At 47.1% G+C, this 18,590-nt stretch overlaps 1 protein-coding gene across 3 annotated transcripts in view; it reads left to right on the forward strand.

Moving 5' to 3' along the window:
* Nucleotides 1-18,590, forward strand: part of CRYZ (crystallin zeta) — a 228,218-nt gene that overhangs the window by 71,648 nt on the left and 137,980 nt on the right. The gene's annotated exons all lie outside the window — the stretch shown is intronic.

Raw genomic sequence — 18,590 nt, forward strand, 5'->3', positions numbered from 1 at the left:
AGTCTTAAGAAATGTATTGATGGAGGCACTTCCTGGCCATGAGGAAGATGGCAAACTGTAAATGAGCCCTGCCCATTGGCCACTGTAAACTGGCATTGAAAGCTGGATTGTTTTTTTTTCTCAGCTGTGAACAAAACTGTGTAGGAGCACGATGGGGACGAGGCCCCCAGCTGCAAGAATCAGACCTGTTCTAGCAATCGTGAACAAGAATTTTCATTTCTATTAATGACATGGAGGTGAAGATTATGCATTCTCCTATTTGATTTATTTTTTACAGCAGCCATGTAAACACACATAAGCCATAGGGATGACATGAAAAACTACAAATCCCAGAGCTCCAGCACAACCACCCATGTCATAACAGAATGTCCAGTAACACATTAGCAGACCTATCAATGTATTAACCGGCGGAACCATCTTAACTCTGCTGCAAGCAAAAACGTTCTTTGGTAATAAAATTCTCGACCTCTTTCTTGCTTTTGATCTGCAACTAAAATTGAGAGAGTTTAAAGTTGCACAATAACCGGGTAGGCCACCTTTCTCATAATCTCTGAAAAAAAACATGAACAAGCACCATCACTATAGTTAGCCGAAGAATAATTGAACAAGTATACAATTAACAGGAAGGATAATCTTTGCCGTTGTGTCCTTAAAAGAATTGAAGAATTGAAAATACTTGTTCACGAATGCTAGAAAATATTTGATTCTATGTCAGGACTTGAGGCTTCAGTTTATGCAAGTTTAAAACTTATGTTTGTGTATGGATAGCTCTGATTTTGACCAACATCCCCCTGTTGAGATGTTGGTGCAGCAAGCACACCAACCTCAACGGCTAGCATTGGACTCTACCATCATGTCTGAAATGAGACCAAAAATGGCTGTTCCATTCCAAGCTTCCATGTGTTCGAGCCACCACTGTAGTGTGTGACGTACCTTTGGAGTGAGAGCAACCTGGTATGAATAGCACAAACGCTTGCGCAGGTGAGCAACCTTCAAACACTGAAAGCCTCATAATAGAGGGGTCCCATGAAGATACCCTGGATGGATGCTGGTAACCAAAGAAGTAGAGAGAGATTTACGATTTTACTTCTTTATCGCTCTTTGCAGGAAGGTCGGCTTTTTGAGATTGATGGCCAAAATCTAGAGACTCTAACAGCGTTATTGTGAAATTCAATTGCTTTGTGAGTAAACTGGGATCATTTTACATCAAGAGGGAGTCATCAATCGGATCCCTCTCTCCCTCAAAAACTATACCACCGGCTTGAGTAACTCAAGCATGAGAGCCCAAAGGACAGTGCCAAAGATTTGTAGGCAGTTTCCCGCAATTGGAACTGTAAGAAATTATGGTGATGGGGCAAGTGGGGGGTCTGTCAAATAGGCATTCTTCAGGGTGAAGCAGACCATGTTGTCGCCTTCTCTCAGCAGGTCCCTTAACAGATGAATCCTTTCCATTTTCAAATGAAGGTTAAGGACAGTAGTAGTATTTGCTGATGACTAGGCGGAAGTCTCCGACTTTTTTGTAGATAAAGGAAAATTTTGCTGAGAAAACCCATCGAATGAAGTTTACATGTCGCTATGGCTCGCTTTTGTAGAAGAGCAGACAACTTTTGATTTACGAAAGTATTCTTGTGAGTTGGAAAGTGGAGTTGGTGAGTAATACTCATCTGAACTGGAGTCTCGTAGTACTCCACTTGAAAACCTTGGACTGAACACGAGTAATGGAAATCCAGTTTTGGAGAAAAAGCACATTCTGCCCCCCCCCCCCAAATCTACCTTGGAATTTTATCCATAGGTATTCGCTTGGTGGAATCTTCCTCTGAAACCTCAGGTCGGATAGAAAGGGGTTGTTCTCTCTCGGTCGTTCCAAACCGGAGCACCTTCTCTGACCTTGAAAGGTTGGGCTTGTATACTGCAAATGGTTTGTGGAACGGGCAGACCTCGACCAGCCAGGGAAAAAAGGTGGGGCTGGAAAACTTTTTTCAATGCCCTATGGGCTTTTTCAAGAGAAGTAAATTTGTTTACAAATGTCACCACTTCGTCCTCTGAAACCTTGGGTCAGGTAGAAAGGGGTTGTTCTCTGTCTATCTGTCGTTACAATCCAAGGACCTTCTCTGGCTCTGGCCTTGAAAAGATCAGCTTGTATACTGCAAATGGCTCGTGGAGCGGCCCGACCCGACCTCGACCAGCCAGGGAAAAAAGGTGGGGCTGGAAAACCTTTTTTAATGCCCTCTGAGCTTTGTCAAGAGAAGTAAATGTGTTTACAAATTTCACCACTTCTTTAAGAAAAGGATCACCGAAGAGAAGCCTATCAGCTTAGGGCCCAGCCTCGTAAGTAGTCGGCTCGCAAAGCTTAGGGTCAATACAAAGGAGGATAAAATTGCAAGGCTCAGATGACAGGGCACAGTTAGCATTGCCCAATAAGCCAGCACATTAGGATCAATAGGGGTGTCTTGGTCTTTCGCTAGGAAAGCCATATTCAGGTTTTTTGCCAGTGACCAGAAATATCAAATAGTTTATCCTGGCAACCTTTCCAGGATCGATAGAACCCTTTTTTAGGGTCTCTAACAAATTTACCCATAAAAGAGGACAACTTAGGATCAATGTTGAGGGTCAAAGCTACTTTTCCCTCTTAGGAAGGTCTGGATCATTCTTCGTAAAGCAGACTCCTAACCTCCTTAGAGAATGACTTGCGAAATCTACTTTGTAAGTAGGCTGTGGTCTTGAGGGACGGCGTCCAGTCTGTGGAGTGCAGGTGTATTATGTCCTCCAGGTTAAAAGTATGTAAATGTAAATGTTTTTGTACTTGTATAGCGCACAGCTACCCGCAGTGGGTTTCCCGGCGCTTGTACGAATACCGCAAGGGAACCCTTCCTGGTTTTCCCTGTGAAGTGTCCACTCCTGGGCACACCCATGGTGCAGACCAGGCATCCCTCGCGTTGTGGGGGCCGTTGTGGAGACTAAGCAAGCTATTGCCCAGAGTTGCAGCGCGGGACCCATGATCAGAATAGGCACTGAGGCGAGAATATCCGGTCAGGAGAATTAATGAGCCCGAGACCCGACGAGGCGGGAATCGAACCCTAGTCCCTGGCCAGAGCTCTGCATCGAGATCTGCCTGCTCTAACCATTGAGCCACACTTCTCCACAAGTATCCCACAATAACAGGCTTTTAGATGAACCAGAAGGGCCTTGTTCTGCAGAAGGATCCAAGTGCCTCTTTTTAGAGGACAGGCAACCAAGATCTAGCATCCTAATCAGACATCAGTATCACCTTCTGAGGGTCCAGCATCTTGACAGACACTATATAGTCTGGGATGTCTTCTTCCAAATCCTCCTCCAAGAAGGAGGCCAAAGAAGTCAAGTAGGCCAATTTAAGTTGTTCCAAGGCATCTCTCTTGGATGTGACTTTGAGGGAAGTGGGCTGCTGCCTTGGAGGAACCGAGGCATCTTGAAGCATCGAACATGGCATGCCTTCAAAAAACATCTGAAGCTTCTCAGCCAAAGGACCTAACGATTTTGTAATGGTCCACTGGACATAGTTTTGTATGGCTTGGGACACCACCTCTCCAAAATGCTGTGCACATCCCCTCAGAGTTGGGGGAATCTCGCAGTAAGGGGCGCAAGATGAAATTCAGAGAAAAGAGAGGACGTCTGTGCCTCACATATGAGGCGAGAGAAGCTCACACTGTGCACCGCTTGCATCCCCCACCAGAGACAAATTCTAAAATGGCAGTGGCAGCTCAGTCTGTGTGGTGCTCCCCAGTGGGGACAAAGCCAGATTACCACCAACAACAGTCCGTGAGGTAAGAAAATCGAGCTAGTGACGCTGCCAGGCTCGATGCATATACCGTAAAACCAGTAAAGAGTAGTTTCATGCAATGAAAAATGTTTGATCTTTAGAAATTAAAGAAGCTGAAGAAATACTAAACATGGCCTTGAGCAGCAAAGAAGAGGAGGAGTTAAGATGGGTCAGCCAGTTTATACCTTGATGTGTCTGCTTATTGGTTACTTGACATTCTGTAATGGCATAGGTGTTTGTGCTGGAACTCAAGGATTTGTCATTTTTTATAGCATCCCTATGGTTTATGTGTGTTTAGATGACTGCTGTTAAAAATTAAGCAAAGAGGATAATGCATAATCTGTAGCCTCCAGTCCTGATACAGAATTGGGTAGTAACATGGGGACTATTACTGCTAGTATGACCTCATAGGCTCTTAATCAGCAGGCCCTGCATTACATCATACCCATGGCAGAGAAGGAGGCAATCGTACCCACACTCACTGCTCCTCTACTTGAGGCTGCTAGAGCCACTGCTCAACTGTTATTTTACACGAGAGGACCACTGCTGCTGGAATCCTGATGTATGCAATTTCAACCATGGATGATGTTGGGGGGGCAAGGAGAGGTGAGACGATTGATAGTGGTGATGGCCCCAGGAGATGGCGCTTGTAGCATTGGAGCAATGAGGCTTCCTACGTGAAGGGCAGTCTGGTCTAGCCCCTGCAATATTCTGCAGGTCGGTCAGTGGAGGGCACCTAGAGGCCCCTACTTTTTTGATGGTTTAAAATCCACCATATAGGATTGGGTAGGGGTATGCCTGATGATGACTACAAGGGTCCCTAATGAGAGTGAATTTGCTTAAGAGCAGAGAAAGGGTGCCATCTGGTGGAGGTCTTTGTTAATTATTGTTGTTTGCTCAGAAGATCACACTGATTATTTCCTCCTATATCCGGTGCTACAAACTGCTGTTTCCTGATGTCCCCTGCAAATAGTACTCGTCAGGAACTTTAAATATATGTGAATACCCATGGCTCAACAATTAACACTCCTTCGACTACCATGATTGTCTAATCACAAACCTGCTAGATAACTAACTTTCTTGGAGGCCCTGAAAAGTGGAGGCAAGAAAAGAGAGCAATACTTGAATTCCACAGTAATTCCAACGGGCACATTGTGTTCTTTGATGAACTTAAAAGTATAAAATCTCAATTTCCACAGTGGAGATTGCCAATGCAGACATGAACAAAGCACTCAAAACCATTCCTAATGAACTGGAGACATCAATGACACAACTCAACAAGACTGAATGTCATGTTGATGAGATTGAGCCTAAGTTACTTGAAAGTCCAGATTGGGGTGAAAAACGTTGGAATCTCAAAAAGAAAAACGTGATCGAATTTGAGAACTGGTCTGGGAGAGACAATTTACAAATATTTTGTATTCCGGAAACCGAAGAAGGAGCAGAGATTACCTAAATCCTGACCTCCTTCATAAAGAATCTACTCTCCATGGACTTCGGTTAATCCCGGGAATTCCAGAGGGCATACAGGCTGTGACATAGACATCAGCTCAGTTGTATCTGCACCTAACCTTTCATAGCCTGCCTTCTGCATACTCTGTAAATACTGCAAGCCTTTAAGAAGCATGATACCTATATCTATAGAGATCACAAACGTTCGGATGCCACTGACTTCTCATTTGAATCAAATGTCATCTGAAAGAAATTCCTGGCTCTCTGCATCCTGCTCGTAGATGAAGATATGTGCTATGATCTTCAAGATCAAGCAACCTTGTTAATAAAGATTGGTGGCATAATCAGAGAACTGAATGACCCAGATGAACTACAACAGATTTTGAAGGACCGCAACTAAACCACAATGGATGTGAGATAATCTCTGTAAGACGACAGACTGCTACACACCGGCAATTTCCGTGAGAACATGCTTTTCTTCACAGTAGTTTCTCATACACTGCATGGCCGCCACAGAGACAATGCTAAGAATCATGCTCCTGATACATTCCCTTCCAGAGACCTGTATGACTCCGGATACCCCAAAGGCGTGATGACAACTTCCCTCACACTTTTAATTTGTAATGTATTTTTTGCTGCCTCCCCGTCCCTCACAGATTCATACAAAAGGAACCTACTACTTTTAGCCCTCCTGTACCCAAAAGTGGCAGCAATGGTGTGTTCAACTCAGCATGCCTGTTTTAAAGTCTTGATGCCTTTATAGGAAAAAGCACAGATTATTATTTTTTTTTGTATTTTGTTTTTTAGTTCAACACATCTTTATTGCGTACGATGATAATGAATACACAGCTTTTCGCGCCCACAACCCGGAGGCCGGCAGCGTATTACAGTAAGTAGAACACAGCCTTGTAACCGGCATCCCTGAGGCCCGGCGGCGTGATACATTTGTAAGCGAGGGAGGTAACACAGCCGATGTTGCGTGGCGTTTGAAGGATGAGCAGCAGCAGAACAGCGTTTTCAAAGGTAACGTTTAGTGTCATAACAGTATAGAAAACTCCCCAACAGTGAAAAAAACTAAGAGGCAATTCAGTCTTTCTTGGACAATAGAAGGTACCAAAGCGGTAAGGCATCCCTGAAAGGCAGAGCCGTGCACGTCTCAATACCATTAATACAATACTTGCAACAGTCAACCATCCAAGCCGTCGATCGCGACGGATGCAGGGGCGTGAAATGCGGTGTGATGTAATAGAATAGAAGTGTGAGGATGTGCCTGCTGTGATGTAGGGGATCCCGGTCTAACATGGGGGGGGGGGGGCAGTCGCCATCGGGAGGAAGGCTCCCAGTGTCAGATACTGTGTAGTGGTCAGAAGGCAAGTCGAGTCATCCCGGCCCAGGGACGACAGATCCCGGCCAGCATTGTCTACAATGAGCTGTGGATGCAGGGTCTGGAGTGATGGGCCGTGTCGGGCCATGAGACCTGTCATCAAATAGAAACAGGGTTGTCGTCAGGCGCGCCCACATCGTCTGACCGTGTTAGAAGATAGCACACCAGGGGACCCCATATATCTTTGGGCCGACTGGATATAGGTAAGAGTTCGGCAAACGTAGTATATTGGTCCTGACAATGAGTCAAGTCCGCAAGCCAGTCCTTAAATTTAGGCGCCCTTCCTCGGCCCCACCGACAAGCCACGAGTCGCTTGGCCAACAGAAGTGCAGTGTCAACAAATTTCCGGCATGAGCTAGGGATCTGCGGAGTATATCTGAGAAGTGTCACCAAGGGGTCCATGGGCACAGTGGTTTTTGTCATGTCCTCGAGGGCACTCGTCACTTGCTGCCAGTAAAGCGCCACCTGAGGGCATTCCCACGCCAGATGCAACACATCCGCATGAGCGGCACGGCAGCGTATGCAACGGTTATCGTCCGCCAGGCCAAATCTATGTTTTTTTTACTGGCGTATAGTACAGCCGCTGTAGAAATTTATAATGTATAATTTTCAATCTGCTGCTGGCAGATATGCGGGAGGTGAGCGCACAGCAGTACAGCCACTGTTCGTCCCTGATGTCAGTGGCCAGTTCAGCGGCCCAACGCGACCGAGCACCAGATTCCGGCATCGGAGCCGCACCCCTAAGCTGGCGGTAAAGGCCAGAGACCAAATGAGTCCCATCCTGGGAGCATAATAGGAAATGAAGCGGAGGGAGAACTTCAGGTTCGTTAGGGAAGTCAGGTAGGATGTCTCTCATCCCCGCACGTAAGCGCACGTAATAAAATAGCTCTAGAGGGGTGTGGGCATGTGCCGCGAAGAATAGGTCCGCCGTCTTAAACTGCCCGTTAGCAAACAAGTCACCCCAGCAGGAGACATGTAGCTTTGCACAGAGGTTACAGAATCCCTGTTACCATAGTAGGGTGAGATTAGGATGATAGGTGAGCGGCAGCTTCGGTGAATAGGGTAGGCGGCAGGACAAGCTCTTAGCTATCCGGCGCCATGCATCCATTGTGCACGAGACCGAAGTATTCGGCGTGGTGATGGAGGATTCCGGACAGTGAAGCAATCCGCTTAGTGGAAGAGGATGCACAATCCAATCTTCCACCGCGATATGTGGCATGAAAGGCGTGGGAGCCATCCAGTGGTACGCGAAGTGTGCCTGCGCGCATTGATAATACTCCACAAAGTCAGGGACATCGAAGCCACCTTTGTCGTAGGGTAGGGTAAGCGTGGACCATTTGAGTCGTGGACTCTTGCCTCCCCAAAAAAGCCTGCGCAGTTCCATCTTTAGTGTCTTAAAGAAAAAAGCGCCGGGGAAGTAGGGAATGTTAAGAAATAAGTAAAGAAAACGGGGAAGGATAACCATTTTGATAAGGGACGCCCTGCCAGCCATGGATAGCGGCAGGGTGATCCAGCGATCCACAGTGGCGGTCAGTTTAGTGATTGCCACTCCATAATTGGATCGCAATGTCTCTTCCCTATCTCGGGAGATACGGATCCCCAGGTATCGGAGGTCCGTCCGGCACCACTCCAATGGATAGTCAAGGGAAAAGTCATCTACCGCATCCGTTAAGGGGAAGAGTTGGGACTTAGACCAGTTGATATGCACACCTGACATCCCGCCAAACATAACCAACTCCCTGAGTAAGGGATTTAGGTGTATCTCGGGTGTTTAACATATAATGTAATATCGTCCGCATAGAGGGACACATCTATTTGTCGCTGGAGGCACTGTACCGCCCCGTCTCGATGTAGCTGACGCAAGCGGCAGGCGAGAGGTTCAACTGCTATGGCAAACAATAAGGGAGATAGTGGACAGCCCTGACGCGTGCCTCTGATGTCGATAGGTTGCGATAGGCGATTATTGATCAATACTCTCGCCGCGGGGCGAGTATAAAGCAGACGAACCCAAGATATAAACAAAGGCGGAAATCCCATGCTAGTCAATACCGAGAACAGGTAAGGCCATTCGACAGAGTCGAAAGCCTTAGTCGCATCGAGAAAGACGGCCGCGACAGGCATGTCGGGATGGACCGTGCGTAGGACGGAGGTTATGTGAAGTAGACCGGCCAGCCACGAATCCAGATTGATCGGGCAGCACGATTCTAGTCATCAGTAGTGAGAGCCGGGTAGCCAGAACCTTAGCGAGTATTTTCACATCTTAGTTTAGGAGGGAGAGTGGGCGGTAAGAGTCACAGGAGCAGGGATCCTTGCCAGGTTTCAGGAGGGAGGTGATTACCACTTCGCGCATGGAGCCAGGAAGGATGCCATCACTTAGGGATTCTGAGTATATCTCGCGTAGGACAGGAGCCATTATAATCAATGTAAGCCTTGTAAAACTCGGCAGGAATGCCATCTAGGCCTGGGGCCTTACCATTCTGAAGAGACATGATGGCATCGCGGATCTCGTCGAGTTCGAAAGGTGCCGCCAGGAATGCCCTATCCCCATCGCTGAGCCAGCACAGCGCTACATCCTTTAGATAATCAGCATATGACGTGTCGGACCCCGTGATGGAGGTGTAGAGCGAGCGATAGTGTGCTGTAAATGTGGTGAGAATCTCATCCGAGTTTCGAATTGTGGTGCCATGTGTATCAGTGAGTTCAACAATGATATTGCGGCCCCTTGAAAGTTGTGTGAGCGCGGCGAGCACCCTCCCAGGCCGATCTCCCTCGCAGTATTTTCGGGCTTGCCAGTGTTTACCACGGAACCTGGTTTCCCTAGCAGCTTCTTCCTCATACTTGGATAGCGTCTCCCTGAAAGCAGCATGTAGTACCGGGTCAGCCTCTTCCACCATACGACATTCCAGAGCTCCCAGCTCCTTCTCCAATGAGCTAATAGTACGGAGGATGTCACGTAGAACCCCACTACTCTTGGAGATGCAGTAGCCCCTGATGGTGACCTTGAATGCCTCCCATATGTGTTCCACCGAATCCACTGATCCCTTATTTCTGGGGAAAAAGGCAGCTATCTCTTCTCCTAGTTCAGTTCGAAACACAGTGTCCAGCAAGATGTCAGGGCGGAGTCTCCAGTGTGGCCTTGGGCTATCCCACCCAGGTATGCGGAGGTGAAGCATGACAGGACTATGATCAGAGTATGTCCAGGGTAGGTGTACCACCCCTATCAACTCTGAGGCTATCTCTTTGGTAATTAAAAAATAATCCAATCGTGCCCACGTTCCCGTGTGAGAGGTAAAGTGTGTGCCTTCCCTCCTGAGTGGGTGCAAGTGTCTCCAGGCATCTAGCAAGTCACCCTCTGCGAGCACCCCCTCCAGCGCCTCTCGCGCTCTAGGTTTATAAGTGCAAACTCCGTCCGCCCTGTCTAATTGAGGTACCAGTGCCAGATTGAAATCACCTCCCCAAATGACGTGGCGTGATCCTACGGCCATGACCTTGCCCCATAGAGTGGAAAAGAAAGCAGGTGCGTCCACATTCGGTGCATATGCAACAACAAATGTGAATGTATCTCGGCCTAGCCTACTCCACAGCAGCGCCCCTCCCCGTCCACCAGCTCCCGACATTTGTGAAACGGTACAGTGCGGGCTATAATAATAGCCACCCCCCTCGCATAGGTAGAGTGTGAAGAAAAGACGCGGTCTCCAGCCCATCTGCTCGCAAAAGTAGTTCTAGCACGTGGCGGCAGATGGGTTTCCTGCAGCATGGCAACCTGTACATGATGTCTATCAAGATAGGCAATGACATTGCGACATTTCTTAGCATTATTCAAACCACGAATATTCCAGGACAAATAAGTCAATTGCGCGTTAGCATTCACAGTAGCCATAAGTAGGTCAACAGCAGAAGTGACAGTACCAACCAAGGCAATGAGTTCGGGACTGCACCACCCCACCAGCCCAGGGGCATAAACCTTCGTAGAATCTGCATACATAGTCCAAGCAATAATCGCCTCTTCTTAGAACAACCCAACCCCCCTCCCACCCCAGCATCCCAATCATGCCAGTAGCCAATGAGCCCCACCCAGCCTCCCGCCCCCCACCCAGCCATTGGCAACCCCTACAACAACATCAAGAACAGTAGTAATCTTAAGGGGAACACCCTGTAGGGGTAAGGAATAGAGCACGCACAGCCCCCTCTCGGTCCTTAGCTCCAGTCTGTACCGCCCTCGGCGGAGCTCAGGGCCAAGAGAGTGGTCCTTGGTTTACATTACCACAGGCATGTCGAGTCCGTGCAGGTCCGGTGCAGGTATCCCTCTCAGTGTCCACACGTAGTACGATGGGCGTCTTGCAGTCAGTGTAGAGGAAACATCCAACACAGTCTGTGCATGTATTTATTGATCGTCTGGCGCTGGCGGCGAATCGTCGTCTTCAATATCCGCCGCAGCATCTCGCTCCTTCCTGCGCACTCTCCGGAGCGATTTTAGGAAATCCTCTGCCTTCTGCGGATTCGTGAAAAAACGCTGCGTGCCTTGATGTGTGATCCGCAGCTTCGCCGGGTATAGGAGGGCATAATCCACCTGAGCCTCCCGCAGCTTCTTTTTTACCGGGAGAAATTTGCGTCGTTCTTCCTGCACCATCGGGGTGAAATCCGGATATATGGAAAATGTGATACCATTATAATGCAGAGTCCGTTGAGTTCGGGCCGCCCTCAATGCAGCGTCCCGGTCACGATAGTTCAAAAGTTTGGCAATGATGGGTCTAGGCGGCAATCCGGGTTTGGGCACAGGCGCTAAGGAACGGTGCGCTCGCTCCACAATGAAGTGGGGAGAAAAAGCGCGCCCCCGATAGATCCCTTAAGCAGTTTTTCGACATATAGTTCCATCCTGCCCGTATCTGTAGATTCCGGCACATTCGTAATGCGTATATTGTTCCGGCGGCTGCGGGCCTCCAAGTCCTCGTTTTTAGCCGCTATAATCCTGAGCAGATTGTCCATTCGAACTAGCTGCGACGTGTGAGTCGCGGCAACATCCGCGGTCTCGGAGATACGTTGTTCCGTGGCCGTCAGTCGCTCCTCCTAGCGATCCACCTTATGGACCAGTGCGTCCAGTCGTGCAGTGACGCCATCAACCTTTTCGACAACCGTAGCAAACCCCTGGCGCATCTCCTGAAAGAGGCTGTGTAGGTCCAGTTCAGCCGCTGGGGGTGTAGCGGCCTTCGAGGGCACCTCGCGCCCTTTTTGGCTCCCTCAAAACTCAGCTTCGCTTGGCGGTTATCTAGGCATCCCATGGTGGCGGCAAGTACCGGTATCCAGCTGCCGCGTATCTCGTCGGCTTGTTGCGTATAGTGGTCAGGCAGGTAGGTGGCGAGGAAGCAGGGGGGCCGGACAGGCACTGGCAGCTTGTAACGTGGCAGCCTCCAGGAAGAAGGCGAGGGTAGAGGGCAGCAGCTGTCGGGGGAAGGGCACGTTGTCCAGGCACCTCACGATGTCCCAGGCGCGTCCGCAAAGTCGGGGCACAACGTCCAAGGGGGCAGCGACAAGGCAACTCCAGCCTCCCAGTGGATCTGGCGGGTCCCAGCTACGAGCCAAGATCCGTTACGACGGCCACCAGCACCCAGGACAAAGGAGGGCAGCTGTCAGGATAAGATCCGCCGGGGTCTGGCAGCAAGCAGTGCCCAATTGCAGGAAAAGTCGGAATATTGCCAGTTCAAGGGGTCCAGCCCAGCTCCCAGTGGCACCAGTAGGTGTACAATCACTAAGCAGCCCGCTCGGCGCAGCAAGCGGGGCCAGGTGTCTCCCGGTAATGCCGAGCGTCACAGCCCCTCCCGCCCGGGGGGCCCAAGAGACGATCACCGCCGCCGGCCCGGGGCAGTCCGCGGCCCCCGCCTCCCCACGAGAAGCCTGGCACGTCGCCGACCCCCCAGCCGCTCGGGGAGCGCTCCGCCACTCAGCGCCTCCCCGGCGGGGGAGGCGGCTCACCTGCGGGTAAGGCTCCGGGAGTCCGCAACGGCAGGAGAGGGGGGGGACCGACACAGGCAACGGGGCTTCCGCACCTCACCCCCAGCCGCAGTCCTTCACGCAGTTTCTGTGTCGGCGCCGGGCGGGCGTCCGAGAGCGCGGCCTAGTTCCTCGTGGCCGGCCCCGGTGTGTCGTAGAGTGCTGCAGCCGGGTCTCTCCGCTCACGGGCTCCAGACCCCCTTCCGGTGAATTCGAGATCGGCTATAACTCCGGCCTCGCACCACGCAGCGGCTCCAAACTTGGAACGAGTGTCGAGGACACCTTTCTATCGCTTTTGATGAATGTATATGACGAATCGTCACCCTGTGGCGAAGGATATGTGGAGGATAGCTTGCCAAGGCGCGGGAGCTACTAGCCTAAGCAGCCATTCCGCTTGTGCGCCCTCTAGCGCCCCCGGAAAAAGCACAGATTTATACAGCCTTCAGTTGTGCCAAGTTTCGATTGTTCTACAATTGCCGACAAGGATTGGAATTGTCACACAATATAAAGCACAAAGAAGGTAATGTCTGCTCCATCTCAATGCACATCTGATAACTCCCTCACAACCGTCTTCTTGCTAGACTACAGGAGATTAGTCTTAGAGGGACGGTATTTGACTGGTTTAAACCATTTCTTTCAGGTCGCCAGCAATCGATCTGGACCCCTCCTTTCTCAGCCGTCATTTCTCCTTTGGAGGTTGGAGTCCCACAGGAATCTGTTCTCAGTCTGACTCTTTTTAACGGGGAACGTCGTTTACGACGTAACTTTTAGCATGCAGTGCTATTACAATGCAGTCTTTAAATCGCATTCTATTACAACGCATGACTCTGGGGGGCGCTCAAGGATTAGGGAATACTTTTAATTTACTATCAGACACCTTCCCTAGTGTCAACGGGGACTGGTGTTGGAATAGTAAATTAAAATATTCACTATCCAACACCCTTTTCTGTTATGCGTTGTAAAAGAATGCGTTATAAAAACCGCGTTGTTACAGCATGCATGCTAAAAGCATGCGTTGTAACAATGTACATCCCTTTTTAACATTTATATGTCCTCGTTGGCTACTCTAGTTGAGGCTCACGGCGCCCAAATTGTATCCTATGCTGACGATACGCAGCTTCTTTTTACCTGCGACAAAAATTCTAATTTTCCCGGGCGATAAAATCAAAGGTTGCCTATCGGCAGTTTTCGCCTGGTTCCAACTGAATCAGCTTAGGTGCAATTCAGACAAATCGGAGGTTATTTTCTTTGGAGGTCCACCAGATGATAATTGGAAATCCTGATGGCCCGCCGATATGTCCCCCCCCTTCGTCTGTCACAGAGGAGGCCAAAAACCTAGGGGAAAAAATTGATTGCAGCCTCAATTTTAAATCGCACATCCTTACAGTTGCTGGTCAGTGCTATGGCTTTTTAAAATGTCTCAAAAATTCCTTCCACTTTTTTCTTTCTCTCACGAGGATTATTGTGCAAGCTCTTATAGGATCTCGGCTGGACTATGCAAACATACTTTTTCTCGGTCTGTCAGAGTATCTAATAACTCGTCTCTTGCTGGTCCAAAATTCGGCTGCCAGGGCTATATACGGCCTGAGTCGTAGATCAAAGACTTCTGGGCTGCTGAGATCTTTGCACTGGCTTCTGGTGCGAAAACGCATCTTGTTCAAGACACTGACCACTTCCTTCAAATCCTTACACGGAATTGGAGCAACTTACTTGAGGAAAAGGGTGCACTTTTATTATCCTGTCCAGTCCTTGCGATCTGCGTCTCTGGCCTTTGCCTCTGTTCCTAAGGTCAAGTGAGCACGTATTGGCGGGCGCTCATACAGACTTTTGGCCCCCCCCAACTGTGGAACAAGCTGCCAGTACATCTCAGACAGCTAAACAACCTGCTCTCCTTTAGGTGGGGGCTTAAGACATGGTTATTCTCACAGTAATCTTGGGCTTTTCTCTCAGTCTGACTAGGTTTCTGAGTGCCGGGACACTCGGTTTGAGTAGCTGAACGCTATATAAAACTTCCATAACATAACTGCCTAGCTCCCACCCCCCTCCTTTTATGGAACATGAAGATTGTGATATCTTCTTGTCTTGTGAAGACCTTAGTACCCTGTCACTACAGCATATACTTTTCATTTTTCACTACTACAAGAACTACCTCTCCCATAGGATAACATTGGGGTACCTTATTACATTTAATAAGTGCTAACTTGAAATTGGGAGCAGATGGTAATATCGAGTTTGGTGTCTAAAGAGTTGTCATTTATAACCCTTTTTAACAGTAAAGTGGATTTTAAGTTACGATTTTGAAAATGCCACATTTTCTTGACCTGACCATTTGCTGCCAGCAGTCTGTATCCTGGGTCAGATTTTTTTTTTATTATAGTATTTGTAGAGCGCTCAGCCATCTCCTAAGGAATATCATGGCACAGGCCCTCAAAACAAATAGACTCCATAGATCAAAAAAGCCATTAGAGCAAAAAAAGGGAAGTCTTTAACATTCTCCGGAAACATCAGACTTAAATCCTATATTGAGAAGGGGGGCATTCATGTGTGAAGCTACCAAGTAACTGAAGGAGTGGCCACCCATTATAGATCTCTTTATTCGTCTACATTGTATGAAAGCCTGCTTAGTGGAGCGGAGGGCAATGGCTGGCTTGTAAAATGCGACTCTACCATGCAAGGTTGCTGGACCAGTGTCGTAAAGCACTCTGTGTGCATTGCAAAGTAACTTAAAGATGGCTCTCTTAAGAACTGCAAGCCAGTGAAGAGAATTTAAGCAAGCTGTCACCAAGTTCTCGATGGGGAATATTGCAAATCGTTCTTCCCGCTGCATTTTGAATCAATTGGAGGCGAGTAAACAAATGATTAGCCATTCCAACATTCAGAGCATTTCTGTAGTTTAATCTGCTCACAATCAAAGCCTTTTCAGTGGTCTTATGCCACGCCACTGCGATCCACTGAAATTGTCTGTGAAGAGTCCGTAGGAGCCCAAAGTAGCTCCCAATGACTGCATTCATCTGGTCCTGCATGAAGAGAGATGAATCGATCAGGAAACCCAGATTCTTAGCTACACGTTTAGGCCTGGGGTCAGAGCCTAACAAAGAGGGCCAACAAGAGTCAGTCCAAACAGCTGCATTTCAGTCCTTTCTGCGTTGCATTTCAGACAGTGTGACTGAATACCACATCTGTAAGGAAGCACACTATATTTCCTGACGTCTCCGTATTACTACCATTGATAGAAATAATGAGCTGGGTATCGTTTGCCTAGTAGTGCTCTCAAACCCCCAAGCTTTAACAATACTGCCAGAAGTGACACATAAACATTAAACAAAGTGGAGCTTCGGGAAGACCCATGGGGAACCCCATAATATGTCAACCGTGGGCTGGATTTGAAAGGGGGCAGCTTCACCGTTTTAGGTCTATTGCTCCGAAGCTATCAAAACAACTGTAAAGTAGTGGAAGGCAGGCTGATTTCATGCAGCCTATGTAAGAATAGGTGGTGGGACATGGTGCAGACTGGTCCAGGAGGTGTGAGGGCTGCAGATTTACGCTCATCGACCAGGAACCTGATGCTATCCAGCACTGCCAACACAGTGGATTCAGTCCTGCTTTTGGTCCTGAAACCAGTTTGGGAGTAGTCCCGCAGGCTTTTTTCTCTCCAAATAGTGGGGAAGTTGATTGTTAGCTAATCTTTCCAATACCTTCACCTCGTATGGCATGAGAGAAATGAGAGGATAACTGGACAAATTCTACATATGATCTGCCCCACCTTTCTTCACCAACGGCAGGACCAGGGCGTGCTTCCAGGCTGAGGGATACTCTGTTTTTTTCCGTGATTTGTTCAAAAGTACTATTAGGTGCAAGCTTAAATAAGGGTCCTGAAGGGCATGTATGTAATCTGATTTAATCTTTAACATAGTCTTTTTATGCCATCTCATTTGTTCTTTCAGAAAAACTAACCCAATTGGACAAAGCTACGGGATGAGGGCTGGTATCCTAAGAGTGGTCCTCCTCCATTGACGGTTGGTTTACAAAGGCAGAATAAATGGCTGTCCTTTGTGTGTTGATCCCAGACAGTGAGGCAAAAGGTGTATATATTTTGGCAGGATGGGCCATCTCTGACTTGATAGGCGGCAAGCTATCACCTGCTATATATGCACATCGCAAAGTCTCTGCCTGAGCACTCTCACAAAGGCTTTGACACTAGTCCTTTGTGCTCCAGACAAGATGTGGACAGGGCAGGGAGGCAGGAAATTCCAAACACCTCTGGGGTGGAAAAACCAAACCCTTCTCCTACTTCAAAGCTGGCACCAGGTATAAATATTGGTCTCTGAGACCCAACACTTCAGTACACCTCTGGACCTGTGAAGGACTCAAAAGGACTGCTGATCTGCTCTGCAAGAAGGACTGATGCTCTGTTGCCCTGTTACCCTGCTGCCTGAGTGAAAAGGGCTGGATGTATGACGACACAACGCATGCTTTAACAACGCATACCATTAAAACGCAAAATATATACAATGCATTAAAAGTGCCATTACAATGCAAAACAATACTACACATACCATTACAGCGCAAAAAAATATATTTTTAATTACATTTGTAAAATAACTCCTGGCACGGGATGCAGGGAAAATAGAGGTTTTGGGTGGGTAAGTGTATTACAAAATGGAACCCAACTGAGCACATCATTTACTTAAAAAACTGACACATTTTGCAGAATGAATACTCGGGTATTCATTTTAATACTCTGGTATTAATCAAGTAGCATGAAATAAGACAAAAATACAACATTTTTAACTCCGAAAACAAAACTAAATTATATATATAATAAAAACATTAGAAATCGTAGAAAAACGTACTCAACAAAGAAAAATAACGAAATAGCTAAAAACGAGCCACCATTTTAAATGCTTTTCACAAACACAAGTCCTACAACACTTTTCATGACAAGAAATGGAACCTGCAGCAAACAAAATGGAGGAGTAAACACTGACGTACGCAATAAACAGGCACTTTTTTACAGATAAATTAAATTATAAGTTCTCACATAAAATGAATCCAAAAAAGACGTGAATCAAAATGAATATTTTTATGAAAATAAAGGCGAGACCAAAAAAAAAGGTATAAATAATGATTGTACACCATTTTGAAATCAGTGGTCATCTGACTACCATCGAGAGAACACGCATCTAACGCTGCCTATCACTCTCCCACAGAAACTAAGACAGTGGCATACAGTTTCAACCATTCTCAATAATCAAGTAAGTATAATACATTGCTAATATAATATTAACTTTAATTATTAAACCTTATAAAATTTTAATTAATGAATATATATTATTTTTCAAGTTTTTTGAAAACTACACAGACATTTATCCAAGGAGCAGAATATTTGAAAACTATTTACAAAACGTGAAAGTAAGAGAATTAATTAAAAACAATTTAGAGTGGTTTTACCAAATAAGTGAGTTTTCGTTCGCAAAAGGAGAATTACTTTATAATTGAAATGTTGAAATGAATCTGAGTTGTATGATAATTAAAAAAGGTGCTTCATATTAATTTGCCGAATTAAGAATCTATATGTGTATATATATATATATATATATATATATATATATATATATATACATATATATATATATATATATATATATATATATATATATAAAAACGAAAGTATGTCTGTCTGTCTGTGTCGGTTTGTCCTTTATGCATTACTACACCATTCATCCGATCGCCATGAAATTTTGGGAAGTTGTTGAGTACACTGCCGCGAAGGTTTTTGGCTTAACATTTTTTTAAATATCGGCCCCCTAGGGCCCTCATAATCTTTCGAATTGTACGCACCAGACGGAAAAACAACAAATTGTGTATCCACAAGCACTCGAATAAATAAATAGAATTAAAACACCATTCATCCGATCGCCATGAAACTTTGGGAAGTTGTTGAGTACACTCCCGCGAAGTTTTCTGGCA

The sequence above is a fragment of the Lissotriton helveticus genome, chromosome 1_2, assembly GCF_964261635.1.
Source record: "Lissotriton helveticus chromosome 1_2, aLisHel1.1, whole genome shotgun sequence".
Lineage (NCBI taxonomy): Eukaryota > Metazoa > Chordata > Amphibia > Caudata > Salamandridae > Lissotriton > Lissotriton helveticus.